Source organism: Mesoplodon mirus (assembly GCF_964341445.2).
Source record: "Mesoplodon mirus genome assembly, chromosome: X".
NCBI classification, from domain to species: Eukaryota; Metazoa; Chordata; class Mammalia; order Artiodactyla; family Ziphiidae; genus Mesoplodon; species Mesoplodon mirus.
The window spans coordinates 23803296-23826178 of NC_138981.1; the positions used below are offsets into that span (position 1 = coordinate 23803296).

Below are 22883 nucleotides of genomic sequence, written 5' to 3' on the forward strand. Positions count from 1 at the left end.
CAGTAGTTGTGGCGCACGGGCTTAGTTGCTCCACGGCATGTGGGATCTTCCAGGGCTCGAACCCGTGTCCCCTGCATTGGCAGGCGGATTCTTAACCACTGCGCCACCAGGGAAGCCCCAGACCTAAGAGGTTTTGAATTTTAGATTTGGGATTTCTTATAATGTCCTTACTGTCACAGTAGTTACGGAGCTGAAACTTGGGTCCATGAAAAAAGAAGTATTGCGTTTCTCTCCTCCCTTCCTCTGTATAGCCTAGCTCTCACATAGACTAGTTCATATAACAATGATTAGTCCAGGGTGGGATCACATCAGATGGGGATAGAATTATAATATAAACAATCGTATACAAATGAAGTAAAGGTTAACGAGAGGCAGGAACACACATGTTTAGCTAATTTCACTCGGATGGGTAAGTCTCCAGAGACATTTGGAAGGGGTTAATATGACGAAAAAATTGATGAGGAATATAATTTGGATCATAGATTAAAGGATTTACGGGAACTGGTGTACATAGGGCAGATACTACAGATCTGCTAATTCTCCAACTTACTTTGGTCAGTTGTTGTAAGTAATAAATAATGTAGATTTTCTACATTTTCTCACAGGTTCGAATACTCATTATCATTTCCGACTGAAGGAAACCTAGGAACTCAGAGCTGGGCAATCAATTAGCTTTCCTTTAGATGTAGTTTTCTCAATGCTCAGCATTTGTTTTATGGAGACTAAAACAATCTGGCAATGCGACAATGGAATTGGGAGCTATCGGGGAACTGAAATGTGTTATAATTATTTGTGCTTTTGTATTTTATGAGCTAAATCTTGTGGGACACAATATACTCATTATAAAAGTATTTCGGATGGCTAATATATCAACTTTCTAATCAGGAAAATAGGCATTTACAAATTGTAGTAGTTAGCATATTTATTTGATAATTCTCAGTATTAATTTGGATTTTTTTCAGATATCTTTTGTCTGGGTTGGGAGGACTTGGAGTGATAAATATGTAACTGAGGTTTTCTGTAAAAATCAGAGTTCACTAGAATTCTTGTTCCCCGAATGAGCATTGATAAAGGGAAAGGAAATTAGAAAGTCGATTAAAATAGTAGATCTCAAATATGGGGTTTCAAGCATGTATTTTGGTTCTTGGGAATGAAAACTGGAAGATTTTATGCAAAAACCTTGAAACTCAGTTATTTATTGTTATTTTCCACTGAGTGCATGGGTTTAATTTGTTGGTCTAAGTGCTGTATGCCTTTAATATTTTCGTGTTCCTCTGGGACTAGTTTGGCTTTCTTTGTCTTTTTAGAGAGGCTGGGCTCAGGTGAAGCTGACACAGTAGTTTATCTAGACCTGTACAGTTTCGAGCCAACTTCAGAATAGTTTGGCCACTGATCCAAATGAACAAAAAGAAATACTCATGAAAGGAGATTTAAAGTCTTACATGGGATGGGGGGAAATCACGATAATTTTAATCACATACACAATATATAGCATGGCATCTTTAAGAGTGGATAACTCTAAGACATCACTCAACAGAGAAAAAAATAGTGACATAATAAGCTCTCAGAGTAGAGTCTAAAGATAAGCAAAGGTAGAACTAAGTTGGAAAAATCAATATGAACGCCTGACCTTCTGACAAGGGAACTCTTCGTTTTTCAGGAAAGTGACCTAAGTAATCTCTGGCGCCATCCTGGCTACTGAGGTCATTAAATGCAACATTCTCCTGTGCACTCTAGTTTCCCCTATTTTTAAACCCAGCATTATATTCCACTAAAAGGAAGAATTTCTTATTTGGGGCAGGAAAAATAAAGATAAGCTTAGAATATCTTATTATCATGAGAAAGCTAGGATTCATCTAGAGAAGACAAAGTGGTCACGCTGAATTTGCCAAGAAGTGAAAATTTGACATTAAAAAGGGATAGAATGATTAACGTCAATTAGAACGAGTTTAGAAGAAGTTCTGGTTTCATGTTGATACTGTAAAGAATAAGAGAATTCACAACCTGTTAAATGAAACTGTAATGCATAAACTATAGCTATGATCTAATAGCGTCTATAAAATATGTTATACATCAATTACCATAAATTAGATAATTCCTATACTGGACTACTGATAGATCATTAGGCTGTAAAATACAAACTTTTAAAAACAGAAGAATAAAAACTTTAATATGAGAGTGCTGAGTGGGAAGTAGAATGGGAAGTAATAAGGGAGATCTAAAAGGGCAAGCTATTGTATAAGAGAAGGGAATAACATAAATGATATCTTATAAAAATAAAAGGAATAACTATACATTTAAAATAAATTTTAGAGATTAGGCTGACCTTTGGGAGGAGGGAGAGAAGAAAAAAACAAGCAAAACTGTGGAATAGTTTGCATTCTTTTGACCACAGGAATGAAGGCAGTGAAAAACACAGTAAAGGTCAAACTAAATGGAGTTATTAACCAGATAGTGGGTGAACTGTGTATGTTCCAGTTTTGTTACAGTGGCAGTGGGTCCCAATCCTCATGCTAATGGAAACGTGATTAAAGGAAAAACATCACATTTAAATTGTGTTTGTTGAGAAGTGAGGATAGATGTTGTCTCTCTCTTTTGTTTTGGATCTAGATGTAAAGTCTAGGACCAAGTTTGGCAAGGATTTGTATGGGAGACAGAGAAGTGACGTCATTTGGGAAATCTGAGTTATGTACAAAAAGATGAATATAAGCCAGCACACTTAATGAGGTTTCTAGGTACTGCAGACCTGCCTCTCCTATTCTCTCTGCTCAAATCAGTGGGGTTTTCAAATAATGTAGTTGATCTATATTGTCTTAGACACTGCACTTGTGGGTTTCATTGTTTGGGAGAATCCCTTAGGAACTCAGCCTGGAGAAAGACTGGGTCACTTGGCTTGAGTTGAGAGTAGTACAAGCAAGCAGGAGGGTTTGGTCCTGTCACTCAAGATAGGGTCGAGTGGAATAAGGGAAGAATAATTACAATGTCTTTTAGTAAATCCTTGCTATCAAATATCAAAAGGCTAAACCAGAATGTAGGTTCCTTGAACACTGGCAGGTAAAAGTTTCATTTCCTTATGTTACACATGGGATCACGAGGCCTGATGTGGTGAAGTGATTCACCCAAGATCACCCAGATGCTTCATGGCAGAGCACACCCTTTGGCTTTTCAGTTCAGTGTTCTGTCTTCTGTAACATGAACAGAGAACAAGTAGCTTCATGTGTGATCTGAAGATGACTTTTTTTTTTTTTTTTTTTTAACCGGTACGCGAGCCTCTCACTGTTGTGGCCTCTCCCGTTGTGGAGCACAGGCTCTGGACGCGCAGGCTCAGCGGCCATGGCTCACGGGCCCAGCCGCTCCGCGGCATGTGGGATCTTCCCATACCGGGGCACAAACCCGTGTCCCCTGCATCGGCAGGAGGACTCTCAACCACCGCGCCACCAGGGAAGCCCTGAAGATGACATTTTAAATGTTAACAGTTTCCCACATATAAATGATATACACACAAAGATAACCAAAGATTTAGAAAAGAAAGAGAGTAAATCAGGAGAAAAATATTAATATGACTTAATGTCAGAAATGCATAGACAGACTAATTTGTCTGAATTTTACCAAAGTTGGTTCCATTCACCATGTTAATGATGTGTAGAAATACCCAAATGCATCAAAATTTAAGCCTGGCAAATGAGAGAGGCCAGCTCGATTTAATGGCAAATCTGATTCCTAAAATATAATTAAAATTAATGGAGTGTTATTACTTTCAGAAGAGCATAGTAACTAGTCATCATATGAAGTGTTTTTATCTTTTGTTGTGCCAAATTACTCACATCAGAGTAGTTACTAATTAGTATTTTATTCCATATGGGGACTGCAAACATTTTTTAAAATACTTTGTTCTTTTTGGTATGTTAAACACCTCTCTTGCTTTTTCAACGAATTGCTGTGAAAATTGCATTTACTAATAACTGCAAAGATAAACACCTCAGAACCATATATTTTAACTTTTATGTATTATATCTTAATAAGATTTTATTGAACTATAATGTGCAAAAAGAAAGTAGGTGTCCAGGGACTTCCCTGGCGGTCCAGTGGTTAAGACTCCCCACTTTCACTGCAGTGGGCCTGGGTTCCATCCCTGGTTGGGGAAACTAGGATCTTGTTCGCCGCATGGCGCAGCTGGGGTGGGGGGGCGGGAAAGAAAAGAGCAGGTGACCAGCTCAGTGTATCGTCACAAGTTGGGCGCACACGTGTAAACACTACCCAAGTCAAGAAATAATAATTTACTAGCGCCTCTGAAACCCACCTTGGGCCCCTTCTTATTTACTAGTTGCTCCATTCCCACCAATAATGTAGCACTGTCCTTACACCATAGATTAGTTTTGCCTATTTTTGAGCTTTATCTTATAAAGCGGATGATATGGTAGATATATGTATTTTTCTGTTTGGCCTTGTTTGCTCAACTTTGTTTGTGACAGTCATCCATGATGTTGCATGTGTAAGTAGTTCATTCATTTTCTTTGCTATACAGTTTTCCATTAAATGATTACAGCATGATTGACTGTCAGTTTTACTGTTGAAGGACATTTGGATTGTCTCCTACCTTTGGCTATTATGAATACTGCTGTTTCACATGCTCTTGAGCATGTCTTTTGGGGCACTTATGTACCTATTTCTGTTGGATATATCAATAAGAGTGTGATTGCTAGATCAAAGTGTGTGAGTATGGTCAGCTTTAGTAGATATCGAAAATCGTTGTACCAGTTTATACTCCCACCTGTAGCATATTAGAGTCCAGTTAGCACATACATGTGTCTTAGAGTTGTCAAATTTTGTAATATTAGCACTTCTAGTGGGTGTGTAATAGTGTGCCACTGTAGTCTGAATTTGCACTTCAGTGATTACGAATGAAGTTGAGAAACATTTTTATGTTTATTTACTACTCTGGGATCATTTTGAAAGGGCCTCTTCATGTCTCTTTCCCATTTTAACATCAGCTTCTAGATTGTGTCTTTTTTATATGTAGGAATTCTTTTTATATTATAAAGATTCCTTATATATTACATATTATGGTACGAGTTCTTTGTCAGTTATGTGTATTGCACATATTTTCCCCTAGTCTCTCTTAACTTTTTGCTTTCCTAATGTCTTTTCATTTAGAGAATGTCTTAATATTAATCTAGTCCAACTTATTAATCTGTTACTGTATTGTTAGTGCTTTATATATCCACTTAAGACATCTTTGCCAGATACTGAAGATGCATTCTAAAGTTTATTTTATCACTGACATTTAGATTTACAATCTGTTTAATTAATTGACACAGTGTCATTTATTATTATAAGATGATCCCTTCCCCACTGCTCTTCAGTTTTACCCTTTTGATTATGCAGGTGTCCATACATGTGTGTGTTACGTACTTTCTATTAAGTTCTATTGTTTTATAGGCTATCCTTGGGAGAATAACATACTCTCTTAATTACTGAAACTTCATAACAAGTCTTGATAGCAAGTGAAGTAGCTCCTTCAACTTGTTTGCCTCCTCGAGGATTTTCTTGCTTTTTCTTGACCCTTTACATTTCGATGTGAAGTGTAGAATAAGTTTATTAATTTCCACAAATAAATTTCCATAGATGCTAGGTTTATAATAGAAATTCTGTTGAATACAGATCATTTTGAAGGAGAATTGATATCTTTCAACATTAGTGTTCCAGTTGATGAGCATGGTGTATTCCTTCAATTATTTAGATCTTTATCTTCTCTTAGTAATATAGTATTTTTTGTGTAGAGGTCTTATGTACATTTTGATTTATTTCTATTTTATTGTGCTCTTAAAAGCAGTATTGGTTCAAAACAGTTTTTAAAACTGTTCATTCAAGTAAAACATACATACATACATAAAACTGAACATATCTTATATGTACATTTTGGGGAACTTTCACAAACTGGACACACCTGTGTAGCCAGCACCCATGCCAAGAAAGAGAACTTTGCCACAAGACCTCACTGTTCTCCCTTTCAGCACCTAGAGCCCTAAGTGTATCCCCTATCCTCATTTTTACCAGCAGAAATTAGTTTTGCTGTAAAACTAGAATCATATAATATGTCCTCTTCTTGGTAGTTACTCTTTTGCTCAATATAGTATTAATAACTCATGCATATAAGTACATGTAATTTTAGATCATTTGTGCTGATAGTTGTATAGTGCTCCATTATGAAATATACTGCAATTTAATTATCCATTTTACTGTTGATGGGCATGGTAGTTTTCAGGTCGGGGGTTTGTGCTGGTAGTATCCTTTTTATTTTAGCCAACCTAGCTGATCTGGAGTAGTATTTCATTGTAGGTTTAATTTCCATTTCTTCAGTAATGATATTCAGGATTTTCATGTGCTTATTTGCTATATACCTTTGTAAATATCTTTGTAAATTGTTTGTCTTTTCTCAATTTTTTTCATTGATTTTTAGGACAGTAGAATGCTTTGTGTATTCTCCATAGAAATTCTATTTGATATGTGCTTTGTGAATATTTTCTCCCAGGGTGTGCCTTCTAGACTTTCTTGTGATGTTTTCTGATGAAGAGAAGTCTTTTAAAAATGATGTCAAATTTATAACTTTCTTCTATTGTAGTTAATGGTTTCGTTGTCCTATCTGAGAAAGCACTGACTCCCTCAAGTTTATGAAAATATTTTTTAATAGTTTCTTCTAGAAGTTATATATTAACCTATATATCTAGGTCTGTGGTCAATAGTGAATTAGTTGTTGTGTATTGTATTAGGTAGAACAGAGCTTCACGATATTTTTTCAGTATATATATTCAGTTATTCTAGGGTTGTTCGTCAAAATGATATGTTTTTCCTATTGAACTGTTTTGATGCCTGTTTCAAAATGATTACACTATATAGAACATCGTCAAAATCTACAAAATAGCAAACAGAGCTAATAAATCAGCAGTGTTTCAGAATAATAAGTTAATATGTAAAGATAATTTTATTTCTCTAGACTGAACAGTTGAAAAATGCAATTTATAGAAATATATAAAATAGCACCAAGAAATATAAAATAGTTAGGATCAACTTTAACCCAAGATGTGAAATGCTTCTATATAAATATTAATATTAATACCTCTATAAAATAGGATATTTTTGTATAGTGATAATAATACCTTACTTTAAAAATTAGAGAATAACTAAATTAATGTAAATATGTCCTATGTTCATGGATTAGAAAACTCACTGTTAACATATGAAATGTCTTCAAATTGATCTACAGATTCAGTACAATCCCAATCAAAATCCCAAGAAATTGAGGAAGTGCAAACAGTATTGGCTTTAAAATTGACAAGGTTTACAGAAATTGACGAGGTTACTCTAAATCTTATGTGGAAATGCAAACAGTATTGGCTTTAAATTTTTTTTTTTTTTTTTTTTTTTTTTGCGGTACGCGGGCCTCTCACTGTTGTGGCCTCTCCTGTTGTGGAGCACAGGCTCCGGACGCGCAGGCCCAGCGGCCATGGCTCACGGGCCCAGCCGCTCTGCGGCATGTGGGATCTTCCCGGACCGGGGTACGAACCCGTGTCCCCTGCATTGGCAGGCGGACTCACAACCACTGCGCCACCAGGGAAGCCCTATAGAAATTTTTTTTTAAATGTATTTATTTATTTATGGCTGTGTTGGGTCTTTGTTTCTGCTCACAGGCTTTCTCGTTGCGGAGAGCGGGGGCTACTCTTCATTGCAGTGTGCGGGCTTCTCACTGCAGTGGCTTCTCTTGTTGCAGAGCACAGGCTCTAGGCAGGCTTTAGTAGTTGTGGCATGCGGGATCAGTAGTTGTGGCTTGCGGGCTTAGTTGCTCTGCGGCATGTGGGATCTTCCCAGACCAGGGATTGAACCCGTGTCTCCTACATTGGCAGGTGGACTCCTAAGCACTGCACCACCAGGGAAGTCCCAGATGTGTTGTTTTAATATAACCTTTATTGTTTCTATTTGAGGAGTATACTTGTGCTCCTCTAATTTCTCCCTAGGGTTTTCTCAGATAAATGTTGCAGTCTGACCATGGGAACTTACAGGGAAAAATCCTTCCTTATTTCTCTCCCTAATAGTTATTTGGCTTTGTTTCTAAGCTAACCAAAGAGTATCATCAAAGTACGTAGACTATGAAACCACAGTTTATCACTGTGTGTCAAAATGTGATATCATATGGAAGTGATTTTTTTCCAAAAATCTCTTGACTACTATTGAAGTGATAACTAAAATTGACATGAATTCTTATGTTTTTATTTCAAATGTGTTTGCAGGGACTTCCCTGGTGGCACAGTGGTTAAGAATCCGCCTGCCAATGCAGGGGACACGGATTCGAGCCCTGTTCCGGGAAGATCCCACATGCCATGGAGCAACTAAGCCCGTGTGCCACAACTGCTGAGCCTGTGCTCTAGAGCCCGTGAGCCACAACTGCTGAAGCCCATGTCTCACAACTACTGAAGCCCACACGCCTAGAGCCCATGCTCCACAACAAGAGAAGCCACAGCAGTGAGAAGCCCACGTACCACAATGAAGAGTAGCCCCCACTCGTCGCAACTAGAGAAAGCTTGTGTGCAGCAACGAAGACCCAGCGCAGCCAAAAATAAATAAATTATTTTTTTTAAATGTGCTTTGCAGTCCTCCTTAGACTCATATGCACCTGCCACTTATATGCTCAAGCATATATGGACTTGTATAACAATTAAATTAAACCATTAAGGATTGGTTTGCTTAAAGGTTAGACAGATGGGCTCAGAATTTGTACAGGGAGAGTAGGGAATTGAGAGCCAAAATTTAATAGCTGCTCATTTCTTTCTCAGGTCCAGACTCTGAACTTATGATTGAGTCACAGGAAGAGAGTGCTGAACTCAAATTAGAAGTGGTGGGCATCAGAGGCTATGGTCTTCCCTGCAGTGTTGCAGAAAACAAAGGGCATTTCAACATATCTCCTTAATAAGGGATTGGAACAGGAGAGGAAGATCATGGCAGGTTCCACTCTGATAGGTAAGTTTATTCTACGTGCACATATGGGTGATTCCTTAGTGAATTGTGTCTTCAAAATGTAGTATATTTGATTCTTTATTTAAAACATACTGATGGTAGACAGTAATCAGAATATCAGATGAGAAATCAAGACTCAAACTGTCATTCTCTCTTTATTGTTGACACTCTTTAGTTAAGCTTTCTGTGGCACTTCGCCCCTCACCCCCACCCGCATCCCCCTGCCCCAAATTGATGATGCTGTCAATAGGTTAATTTACCAGCTGCTTCTATTCCTGGTAAGTTGAGAACCCTTGTGGAGATTCCCATATCACACAAAGAATAATTGTTAACACTACTCTCCTAACCTGGGTAATAATAATAATAGTTAGAAGCTGAGTTCCTTCCTTCATTTATTATTCATTCACCAACTCATTTGATACTCATGTTCTGAGCACTTTTGGTGGTCCAGAGACTCTGTAGCTCCCTAGAACTTCCTCTTACCTAGATCTCTACTCTTGTGTGAAAAAAAAAAGTCATCATTGCCTTGATGGTTCTCTAATGCCTTCAACCAGATAATTTTTAAATGTATCCATTTAAACTTTTAGTCCAGAATTTCTAGTTCTTAGCAGGAGATTGATTTTTGACCCCTAAAAAACGACAGGAAATACTCTGTACTCACTTTGTGTCTCTGCAGAGTAGTACAGGACCATAAAAATGATTGTGTGGTTTGAAATCATTCAAAGTGATCTTAATAATCAGTGGGGAAAATTATAATTATTCTCTGACCTTTGAAAATTCTTATCAAAATACTAAAACTCTTATTTTCAGTTATAAATGTAGAGAGAAGTAAAATAACAATAAAACTAGTGTGTGTAGTACTCCATTATTTAAAACCCAGACAGTGAGAATTAAAGTGTTTCATTTCTTTTTCAACAACTTAGCAAGAATAGTTTGAATAGTGCTTGCTTTCTTCTTGTCATGTAACTTATGACACAGAATAAGAATCTTTTCTATGTTTTGATGAATTATCATACCCTTTTTCTAAGATTGGATCAGCTTCCAGTGTTTTATCCATTGTTCATTCAGTGTCATGAAATATCTCCCAGAGTTCCTTGGAACTCTCGTGAAGATTTTGTTGCTGGCATCACTCCTTATGGAACAATATCATACTTTTTATCACAACCACTGCCCTTAATTATGTCACTAAGTTCACCTTCCCTAAGTTCCTCTGACTGCATAACGAGAGTCTCTTCAGTGGTTGTGATACCATTCCCACAGTCAACTATTTCTTCTCTAAATCTATTTATGTTCTATTTGGATTTCACTTCTAGGGTTATCACTTTTTGTTTCTTTGTTGCACTTACATTTTGTTGCCCAATTGCCTATTTGTATTATCCATTAAAAAAATGTCATGTGGGTTTATCATGGGGAAACAAGGAGGCAACAGATCTATACACTTTGCTGTCTGTGTGTGAACTGAATAATACATGCTCAGTGACTAATCGCTGACAGATTTTGAAAGAAGGGACTTGATTTGTCGTTAATCATGATATAAAACTGTTATTTACAGAATGATCTATGGAACTGAAGAGCTAACATCTTGGTTTGTAGTTTAGGCAATTTCTCACAGTTAATATTACTGTGGTAATTGAAATTTGGATCATGTGATTTCCAGGACTGGTATTTTTTAACTAAATCGGGGTAACTGAAATTTTTGTGTATCAGGACCATGCGAAGGGAAAGTTATATGTACAATATAAGCATTTTTTGCTCAGTGAAAACCTCTTACCGTGAGTGAAACTTAGGCTGGCAAAGTCACCATGAAGTGGAACTTTTCTCAGGATTTTGATCAGGCATTTCAGTAGATGACAAATTCAGTTGCTTAACTTTTGTGGCCTGCTGGCACCTCAGTATTCTAGTTCCTCTTTGCATAATGAGGGATTCCTTTATTCAAATAACATTTAATGAGGCACTGAGTTTAGAATGCAATATTGGCCAAATAGACTACGAAACAATTCAGACACTTGACAGTTCACAAATGCAGAATGAGTTGTGAGTATTAGTGGAATCAAGAGATTTCACTTGACTGACTGTGGACCAAGTCTAAAAGGGAAGCGAGCCAGCTGGAAGATTGTGAATAAAATGAGATGGTGCTATTGTAGGTGGCTGTAACTCTGCAATAAAGCAGAGCATGGTGCTGCTGGACACCAGCTGTGGTGCCACTACGAAGATGAGCCAAACTCAATTGCCAATGTTTTATTGTTTTCATCTGGTTCATTCATTACTTATAATCACCAAATTATTTTTAATATTTTCACTTAGGTAGAATAGTGTTGGAGGGATATCAATTATTATATGAAAGCCAAACAAAATATGTCCCCTGATGTGACATTGTGAAGTTGACTGTATGGCACCGAATAAATAATGTCCTGTAATTCAAGCTGTTACTGTCACTGCTGACTCATTGAATGACAGGAAGAAGCCACTTAAATTTTTTTATGTTTTGGCTTCTAAGCTGTTTAAGAATAGTTATAAGAGCTTACCCACATCACAGAGATCTGGGATTTACGAAGTATTGGTTTTAAAATATTTTGAAATTTTTGGATAAAATGTGTTAAGGTTATTTTAAACATTGTTACTAAGTTACTACTTGAATCAAACTATTGTAGTAATAGATACTTTCCAAATTTTAAATAGTTTTTAATATTCTGTGCATGCCCAAATGAATCATTTATATATCAATCCAAATTAGGAATTTCACAGGGAGTGGTAATATGGGTAATATGACTTCTAATATTGAGGCAATATAATTGTGCTTTTAAGTGCTTTGTAGAAGGACGTATTAGACTGAATCGTATGAGTACCATTTTTGTAGGTCAAAATGTTAAAGTACTGGGAATTTCACATAGTTTAGCCTAAATTAAGGTCAAAGGTTATTCTGTTTCCATTCTTTACCCTAGCTAATCATTTTAATCTCTAAGTCCTACCTAATTTTAAGTTGGGCGTGCTGTAGTCTGCCATTTAAAAGATGTAAGAATGAACAGGAATATTTTTCTCTATCATCTTCTCCCCTGTGTCCATCTCCTGCTTGCCTATCTATATATTAATGCTGATAAGTCCTTTATTTACTGGCTCTGTGAGGTTGACCAAGTTATTCAATACCTTTAAACCTTAATTTTCAACTATAAAATAATAATAGTAAATGATAAATCAGAGTGCTATTCAGATTAAAAGAGGCGATATGTGTTAAGTATATAAAATAGTACCTGACACTTGGTACATGTTTAACAAATGTCAAGTATTAATTTTATAACTTCAGAGCAGAAATAAAGCATTATTCCTCATGTTTAGTCCTATCTTTACATTTCTGTCTAGTCAGAAAACTTTCTGTTGTCTGGTATGATGTTGGTGTGATTAATAAAATATTCTGAGGAAGAAAAGTACCATATCTATCACTCAATTGTACATAATAAGTAGGCAGTTAAAATGTTTAATTGACTTAATTTCTCATTTAAGAAAATAGATTACAGTTGAGTTCCAAATTATTCGAAATATAATTTGTTCATCCATTACTAAGCAAGTACTTCAGAATGCTGTAAAGCCTGAGGGTCTTTCTTGTAACCATATGTTATGATTGCATTATGGATGTGTAGGTGGGTCAATATTAGTCAATAGAGTCTTGGATAAAGTAGATTGTATTGTGTGGTCTAACTGATTCATCTTTAATTCTTTAAAAAATTTCTCTCTTTCGTTATTGGAAGGCACAGTTTTCTTTTTCTGTTAGTAACCTTTTCTCCATAAGTGATGATCTAAATGGAGTTTCTCATATTGGAAGTTACTGCTGTAATGCCTTTTCTGCAAATATCAGTGGTACCTATTGGAAGAGCACTGGTATCCATGTTGATCTTGCCCTCTTTGGAAGGCAGTTGTGCCAGAGCTGTCTTGTTTGCCTCCATTTGCTCACACTCAAATTCAGTATCCATCTGGCTTCTGACTCTTGGCTCCTTCTCTGCCATTAGTGAGCTTGCTTCTCTCTCTGGACTTCGTGCTTCTTTCTGGTCTACCTGGCTTTGACTCTTGGCTTTCTGTCAAAGACTTTGGCCTGACTTTGGACAGGAAGCTCTTCAGAGCACCCTGAATATTCTGATTTCTTCAGAATCTATTTCCTTGGCTCTAATAAGCTGGACCAATAACAGCTAGCTTGACTGGCCAGTGCATTCACTTATGCCAAAGAGCGTTGAGAAATGGGGGTGTTCAAAAGGCTCTATCAGAAGCTTTGAACTCATGCAGAATCATTTCCCTTAACAGCCTTCAATTACCTTTGGGGGAAAACAGACTTTGTAAGTCAAAATAAATGTTTGACATTTTAGGAAAAACATCATTTGAAGTATAGAGTTTTATTTAAAACTCTAGGGTTGGGCTTCCCTGGTGGCACAGTGGTTGAGAGTCCGCCTGCCGATGCAGGGGACACGGGTTCGTGCCCCGGTTCGGGAAGATCCCACATGCCGCGGAGCAGCTGGGCCCATGAGCCATGGCCACTGAGCCTGCGCGTCCGGAGCCTGTGCTCTGCAACGGGAGAGGCCACAACAGTGAGAGGCCTACATACTGCAAAAAAAAAAAAAATAAAACTCTAGGGTTACATGGCTGTCATCTGTCTGTTTCTCTATTATGCATTGCTACCGAATACCACTTTTTTTATAGGCATATAAAAATGCATCTACATACTTCTCCCTCTGCTGTAAAAAAAAAACCTGGCCCTAATGACATCTTCTATCAATGTTGATAATTATTAGAGAAGACTTGCTGTTTCTGCCACACAGAAGAAAATGCAAGAACACAAACCTCAAAGAGTCAGATTAGAGAGCTTTCATGATATTTGAGGTCAATTTTCCAACAAGCATTCTTGCAGGCATAATTAAATTCTGTGTGATTTTCAAGTATCACCCTAGAAATGAAAAGTTCCTCATTGTTTTATTTATATGTCTGACATAAACACTAACAGTTCCAAATCATAAAATACAATGGAAAGTGTTGACATTTTCAGTTTTCACGTAGCAATATTGTTTTTTTTAATTAATTAATTTTTGTCTGCATTGGGTCTTTGTTGCTGTGCGCAGACTTTCTCTAGTTGCGGCGAGTGGGGGCTACTCTTCGTTGTGGTGTGTGGGCTTCTCATTGCAGTGGCTTCTCTTGTGGAGCACGGGCTCTAGGCGCACGGGCTTCAGTAGTTGTGGCGTGTGGGCTTAGTTGCTCCGTGGCATGTGGGATCTTCCCGGACCAGGGCTCGAACCCCTGTCCCCTGCATTAGCAGGCAGATTCTTAACCACTGTGCCACCAGGGAAGTCCCAGCAATATTGTTTGAAGCACTTACTTTGAAGTAAAAATTTGCACAGTTTCGACATTTATAAATGAAAGCATTCGGCTGATTGATTTTAATGGTTGAATCATGAGAGATGCATATTTCAGGAAACTGAAAACTACTTTTTTTCTCTATTATCTGGTTAGCGTTCCTGTGTAGCCATTTGTTTTAAACATGTCAGCTTTCTTTAATTATTCATTTTGAGCAATCACCGATTGCTGATGTTATTTAAGTGATCTGGGAACATCTGTAGACCAAAGCCAATGTCAGTGTTTTGAATATGGGAACAAGATTGGGACATTTTTCCTAAGGTCAAAGACTGACCTGAAACTGGGGGAGGTCATGTTATAGAAGAATCCAAACCAATTATAAGATCAAAGCCAATTGGTACTGGTGCTTGGCAGAGGCTAAAGCGCTTCAGAGATGGCAGAAGCTCAAGCAGTTGCATTCAATGGGGAGCTCTGGTGGTGCGTTCTGGGGACCCAGACTCTAGGAAACTAGGCTGTAGGTGAAGTCAGTGAAGTTAGAAGAGTGGCTGCAGGAACAGTGGTAGAAGGTAGTCAAATATGATTAGGGAACGGTGAAGGGAATCCCCCTACTGAGGACTCAGAAAAAAACAAATGGTCAAGCCAAGTTTGATGCTTTTTTACTGGGCTGAGTACTAACGTTGTCCCTGGACAAAAATTAGCCCCAGAGAATGGGGCTAAACCTTATGTGGGGAATAAGAATGATAACTTTTCTGTGTTAGAGTGTTATAATTAAAGAAGCCAGACTGCTGTAACATGAGCCTTGTCTAGGATCCTGGCAGTGAAAGAGAAAATACAAAAGTAGACTTGAAATGCATCATGAGGGAAGAACTGATTGAATATGTGGATTTGTTGGAGGTTGAGAAGGTGCCTGTGAGCTTTTTAAACTTAGTGTGCCTGTGACCAGTTGATAGAAAAAGGATAGGCCAATAGGAGTGGCTCTTTGGTGTGAGGAGGAAGATTAGCTCTGAGTTAGGCCTACTGAGTTCAATGTGATTGTGGAAACAGTGATAGAAACAAGTGCGCCCTGTGAGGAAAAATATTGCATGTCCCTCTACTGTGAATGTTCTTTCCTTATTTACATAACCATTTTGTTGGCATCAGTACCATTTCTATAGTTTGCAATCCTGAGTGAACTACTGAGATGATAACGAAGAAGACAAAACATTTAAACTTGCAAAGAATATTTGCCTTTCTTCTTAAAAATACAAATTAATTTAACATTAAAAATAAAGGATATTAAAGTATTCAATTTTTTAGCTAGAAAGCCAAATTCAATTAAGTATATTAAAATATTGAGGCTGCAGACAACTCCAGGGTGTATCATTTCTATTGCAGTGTATATGTATGTATATGTATATGAAAACGGCGCACTAGAAGTTTACATTACACAATCTGAGCAGCTATCCTCAATGATGTGAGAAAAAGTATTCCTAAATAAATTTTAAAACAACGTTTACAGTTTGAAAGTTAACAAATATAACCAGTTAGAAGTAAAATGAAACAAAATATTCTATCCCCTTCAAACAAATTTAAAGCCGAAGAACAAACTTAACCACAAATGTGCAAGACTTATATGAAGAAAATTACAAAACTGTAAACAGAGTCTTAGAAGGATTGGTTAAATGGAGACACATACTGTTTTCCTGGATGGATTCCTTAGAATTATAAAGATGATAATTATATCTCAAGTCGGTTTATACATTTAACACAATTCTCATAAAAATCCCAGTGGCATATTATTTTTTTCTGATCTTAACAATAGGGATTCTATAGTTTATCTGAACAAATAAACACATGAGAATAGCATGGGCAAAATTTTAAAAGAAATGTATCGAGAATTATGTAACATTGCCATAGTATTTAATCTTAAACATATTATAATGTATTAGAAAACTACAGTAATTAAAGTGGGTATTGGTTTACATATTGATAGACAACTGAGTTGAGAAGGATTGAAAGTACAGAACGAATCATAATTTGAATACAAATTTATCATACTTTGAAGTTAGCATTTCAAATAAGGGTTAAAATGTTGCACTATCCACTAAGTGATATAGAAGCAACAAGTTAAGTATATAAGGTAATAAATTTAGATGGTTATGTTATCTGAGAGAAATTGCAGATATGGTAAAGATACAGATACAAAAATTAAGCAATAAAATGCATAGTGAAAATAGTGTTGAAAATGTTATAATTTTGACATGAAGGGGGGGTTTCATTAGGAGGGGACATGACAGTAAACAATAAAAGCCACGAAGAGAATTATAACTTGAATACCTATGTATTAATAATATCTAATTACCTAAAAACATAAAATCTACTGAAAAAATATAGCATAATGCAGTAGACAGACTTATAATAAAAATTCTTCCTAGTTAATAAGAAAAATATGTATCCTCAAAGCAAAAGATGTGAAAGACATGAAGAGGTAATCCACAAAATACGAAGACAAAATACAAACATGTAAAAATCCCAAATCATTGTGGTAATCAGAGAAATTGAAATTTGCAAGTATAAGTCAGCATAACCTTAATATTAAAACAAGACAGACAAGAAGGGCATATTACAGTCAAATCTCTCATAAAAATTGACGTACAAATTCTAAACAAAATATGTTTATATATCTGTTATGGGTTAATTTATGTCCATTCTCCCTCCCCACCTCCCCCACCCCCACCCACATTCCTATGTTGACCTCTTAACCCCCAGTACCTCAGAATGTGACCTTATTTGAAGATATGGTCTTTACAGAGGTAATCAAGTTAAAAGCAAGACATTAGAGTGGGCCCTAATCTAATATGACTGAGAACGTTATAAAAGGGGGAAATTTGGAGACAAACAAGTATACAGGGAGAGTGCCATGTGAACAAATAGACGGCTGTCTGCAAGCCAAGGAGAGGGGCCTAGGACATATCCTTCAATCATAGCCCTCAGAAAGAAGCAACCTTGCCAAAATCTTGATTTCAGACTTCTAGCCTCCAGAACTGGGAAATAGTAAATTTCTGTTAAGCCACCCAGTTTGTGATACTTTGTTATGGCAGCTTTAGCAAATGAATACAATTGCTAATCTAGCGATGAAGAAAAAGGGTAATAGATTAAAACAAATAGGATTTATTCTTGGGATGAAAAAGCAATTTACATCTAAAAATCAAGCAATGTAATACAGTACATTAACAGAAAAAGGGAGAGAAATCATATGATTATAAAATACCTTAGTAGATCAGGAATAGTAGGGAATTCCATAATTAGATAAAGAATATCTACAAAAGTTCTAAAGCAATCCATATAGTTGATGGCAAAATATTGAAACCTTTCCCCCAGAGATTGGGAATGAGACAGTATGCCTGCTCTCACCACTTCTATTCAACATAATAAAAGAAGTTTTAACCAGTGTAGTAAGTAAAGAAAAAGAAATAGTAGGCATATGGATTAGCATAGAAGAAATAGAAAGGAATATGGGCTGTAATTGAAGAAATAAAACTGGAATAAAAATGAGAAAAACTCAAAAGCATCTACAAACAAACATAATTACTTAGCAACATACAACATATACAAAAACCAATTATATATAGCAGAAGCAAACACACAGAAGCACACAGAAAAGGAAATATACTACTTACAATAGCATAAAATACCCAGGAGTAAACGTAACAAAATATGCCAAAATGTGTGCAACTATGTACAATTTAAACTACAAAACATTCTCAAAATAAAGACCCAAATAAATGGAGGCATATACTACATTTATGTGTTGGAAAATGCAGTATCCAGAGATGGCAGTTTTCCCAGGTTTTCTCTGTGGACTCAATGTAATCATGGTCAGAATCATAGCAGATTATTTCTTTACTTTTGGAGAATCTAAAAAACTGATTCTAAAATGTATATGGACATCAGTGGGCCAAAAAATAAGCCAAGGCAATCTTTAGGGAGAACTAAGATGGAAGATGTTCACCCGAGATATCAAGTCCTACTATAAAGCTGTGATGATTAAAAGTCTGGTGTTGGTACATGGCAGACAGACTGATCAATGAACTAGAATAGCTTAGAAACAATCCCACACACATGATTGTGTGATTTATGACATTATGGTGCATTGGGAAAGGAACAGTTTACTAGATAGTGTTGGGTGTATTTGTTATATACATATTGAAAAAGGCCTATCTGTACTCTACCTCACAGTATATAAAATTAATTCCAGATTGATTTCAGTACTAATTACAAAATTAAAGCCACCATAATTTTAGAGGGAAACAGAAAATATCTTCATGATTCTGGAGTAGGCAGAGATTTTCAGAATAGAATATGAAAAACATTACTCATAAAGGAAAGAAAAATGACAAATTAGAGTATACTAGAATTAGGAACTTTTGTTCGTTGAAGGACACCAGTAAGAAAGTGAAAAAGCAACCCAGTGACTATAATAAAATACATTCAAGATCTATATCCAAGAGAGACTTGTTTCCACGTTACAGATTCCTGCAAATCAGTTAAAAGCTGTACCATAATAGAAAAAATGGGGAAAAAGTTGAATGGGCACATGACAAAAGAAGACATCCAAAAGCCTAAGAAATATATGAAAAGGCCCTAAAATATCACCAGGCATTAGGAAAAAAAAAAGTGGACAGGGAACAAACAATAGATTTTGCTTTCCCAGAAGCCTTTGCACAAAACTACTATTTATATCTCATTGGCCAGAACTGTATCACTTGGTCAACCCTAGTTGCAAGAGAGGATGATGAAGGAGTACCTGGCTTCTCTAATTTCTCTTCTGTTACTGGCCAAAGAGGAGGAGGTTGGATATTAGTGGTGAATTGCGTGTGTCACAGTGCGTGGTCGAGTCAAGTGAAACGTCTAAGAGCTGTACTGAATACACAGGTCTGGAGCGCAGCAGAGAGGTCAGGCTGGAAATAGAAAGTGAGGTTCATAATTGTGCAGAGGGCATTTCAAAGCTATGCCTATGGATATAATTACTAAAGAAGGTAGAGTGAGTAGAGAGGTTAAGATAGAATCCTGGTGTAGACAAAAATTTACCAATCGTTCAGAGCAAGAGAGGGAATCACAAAGGAGTGTGAAGGACTGCAGGAGAAAAGTCAAGTGAGAGTAGTGTTTGGGGAGCAAAGGGAAGTGAGTTGCAGGGAGAAATAAGGCAAAACTTCAAATACTAATGCTGGATCTGAATAGGCAAACTCTGAAAGAGTTCTCTTTAAAGCCAAGAACAGGTGGAAGTGTTAACTTAGGCTAATCAGAGAATACTTAGTAAGTTGAGGGCATTTTCACCTCAGTTCTCTACGTATTTTATGTCAAGTGTATGGGATTTTTGGGCTCAGCAGGTTTCGAAGGTATTTATTCAGATGATAATAGTTGGTGCACATTTCATAATTGAACACCGTCCACGACAGTTACACTGTCTGGTCATGGATCCTAGGGTTGAGTGACACATTTTAAGCTCATAATGGTCACCTGTGCAATTCAAGACAAAGTGGAGACTTTCTAAATGTGTGGTCTCAGGGCTGCCATATTAGCCTAATGGGAACTGGGATTGATATTGGCATGGTTCTCATTGTCTTCACTGAAGGTGATGATAGTTTCTTTCTCCCAAGTTTCCTCATAGCCATAAAGAGACTCTGGGTATGAACTAATGGCCTTGCTACTTCAGTGCTGAGTATAGATGGGGAAAAAATCAGTCATTTGTCTTGTAGCACACTCATCAATCCATTCCCATATCCCTGCCAACAGTGCTGATTTTCAAGTGTACTGTAAACTACCTAAGTAGAAATGGAAAAAAAAAAAAAAAAGTTGGTTGAACAAAATTGTTACTTTTAATGACATTTTGTGCTATTGATGTCATTGAAAAAAACCTTCCTGTGGCTTTGGATTAAATTAACAAATTTACAAACACTATAAAGCTAATTCCTAGCAGAGAGGGAAATCAACAAGGTGGACATTGAATATTCTTTTCCAAATATATTGAGGAAAAAGGGGTCTATAAGCTAATATGTCTCAATGAGAATTTCCCACTTCATTGTGTTGTGTTTTAACTGGTGTTTCATTTTAGGTTGACTTCTTCTGTTATCAAAGTTGTAACCTTCCTCTTCCAAGTTATCAGATGGTATATGCTTGGCGAATAGAAAATGATTATTAAGAAACTGAGGAATTAAAATGGAGAATGGCATTTCTAAGAGCATATAAAAGTTTGCAGACTGTCATCTCTCGGTCTCCCGTCGGCCCGATGGAGGAGGAAGCGAGGGCGCTGCTGCCTGGCGGCCCCAACGAGGCCGGCAGAGGCGCCCCCGTTACACCCCTGCCCCCGGGGCGCTGCCGGCCCTCTGCGACCCCAGTCGCCTGGCGCACCGGCTTTTGGTGCTGTTGCTGATGTGCTTCCTTGGTTTCGGCAGCTATTTTTGCTATGATAATCCTGTTGCCCTTCAGACTCAGGTTAAACGGGATATGCAGGTGAATACCACAAAATTCATGCTGCTGTATGCCTGGGATTCTTGGCCCAATGTAGTTTTGTGTTTCTTTGGTGGCTTTTTGGTAGACCGCGTATTTGGAATACGATGGGGCACCATTATTTTTTAGTTGCTTTGTTTGCGTTGGACAGGTTGTTTTTGCTCTGGGTGGAATATTTCGTGCTTTTTGGCTGATGGAATTTGGAAGGTTTGTGTTTGGGATTGGTGGGGAGTCCTTAGCAGTTGCCCAGAATACATACGCTCTGAGTTGGTTTAAAGGCAAAGAATTAAACTTGGTGTTTGGACTCCAGCTTAGCATGGCTAGAATTGGAAGTACAGTAAACATGAACCTCATGGGATGGCTGTATTATAAGGTTGAAGCTTCGTTGGGTTCTGCTGGTCACACAACCCTTGGGGTCACACTTATGATCGGGGGTATAACATGTATTCTTTCACTAGTCTGTGCCTTGGCCCTTGCTTACTTGGATCAGAGAGCAGAACGAATCCTTCATAAAGAACAAGGAAAAAAGGTGAAGTTTTCAAGTTAACTGATGTGAAAGACTTCTCCTTCCCCCTGTGGCTCATATTTATCATCTGTGTCGGCTATTATGGTGCTGTGTTCCCTTTCATTGGACTTGGGAAAGTTTTCTTTACAGAGAAATTTGGCTTGTCCTCCCAGGCAGCGAGTGCTATTAACAGTATCGTGTATGTAATATCAGCTCCCATGTCCCCAATATATTTGGGCTTCTGGTGGATAAAACAGGAAAGAACATCCTCTGGGTTCTGTGTGCAGTGGTGACCACTCTTGCTTCCCACATGATGCTGGCATTCACTCTGTGGAACCCTTGGATTGCTGTGTCTCCTGGGACTCTCCTACTCATTGCTTGCTTGTGCATTGCGGCCAATGGTGGCGTTTGTAGTTCCCGAACATCAACTGGGAACTGCATATGGCTTCATGCAGTCCATTCAGAATCTTGGGTTGGCAGTCATTTCCATCATTGCTGGCATGCTATTGGATGCTTGGGGATATCTGTTTTTAGAAGTTTTCTTCATTGCCTGTGTTTCTTTCTCACTTTTATCTGTGGTCTTACTCTACTTGGTGAATCGTGCCCAAGGTGGGAACCTAAATTATTCTGTAAGACAGAGGGAAGAAATAAAACTTTCTCATGCAGAGTGAGAAGTTTAAATGACTGTGTCATGAGAATGGGCTGCACACATCATTGGTTTGAAAACCTCCAATTTTTTTTTTCTTTTAATTTAGAGTTTAGTCGTTAGGAAAAATAATGGTCTGGAGAATTATTATATTCTGAATATATCTATTTTGAAGTATAACTGTGAGGACTATTTTAGCCTGTGTCTTTTGTATTGCTGAAGAATTCTGCTTTGGAATATGCTAATCACTGATGAAGTTTAGAAAATTGCATCTGGTACATGCAGGTGATTTTGAGTAAGGACAGTAAATAATGGAAATCTTTGGATCTTGTACTGAGATAATTTTCACAAAGTGTATCTTAGGGATGTGGCCTTTAATCTTAAAGCAAAAAAAAAGCTTTTGAGGGATTAGCAAGGATATTTTATATAGAATAAACAATGGCATTTTAATAGGCATTCCCTTTTGTAATAGGGAATATTCGAAAGATATTTTTATGAAGTCTCATTTCCACAAATAGCAGATTGTGTTCTGCTCTCTTTAGTTACCAGAGGTTGCTGAGCAGTGACCCTTTTGAGCTTCTTTATTTCTCTGTTACTGAGGACCCTAATCCCTTAGGGACATAATTTTGTGGTACAAACTTTCTGTACGGTTTTTCTTATAGTCCAATTAATTACTAAAAAACGTCCTGTAAATTATGATAATTGCGTATCTACAAGGATACATAAAAACACTGCAAGAGGAAAAAAGAAAAAAAAGTTTGCAGAAATCTAGTCTGCCATCTCCATGCCCAAAAATTTAGTTCCTCTTTCCTGTTTCTCTTAGTAAAACAGTGTAGTTTTATTTCCTTGTATATTCTGCCTGCCCCTAGGAATTAAGTTTTTAAAATATTCTATTTAAATTAA

At 37.2% G+C, this 22883-nt stretch overlaps 1 pseudogene across 1 annotated transcript; it reads left to right on the forward strand.

Annotated features, from left to right (window-relative positions):
- The first annotated feature begins 20620 nt into the window (after nt 1-20620).
- LOC309797069 (lysosomal dipeptide transporter MFSD1-like) lies at nt 20621-22655 on the forward strand (annotated as a pseudogene). Its single transcript has one exon. The product of its transcript is annotated as a lysosomal dipeptide transporter MFSD1-like (transcript).
- The last annotated feature ends 228 nt before the right edge of the window (nt 22656-22883 follow it).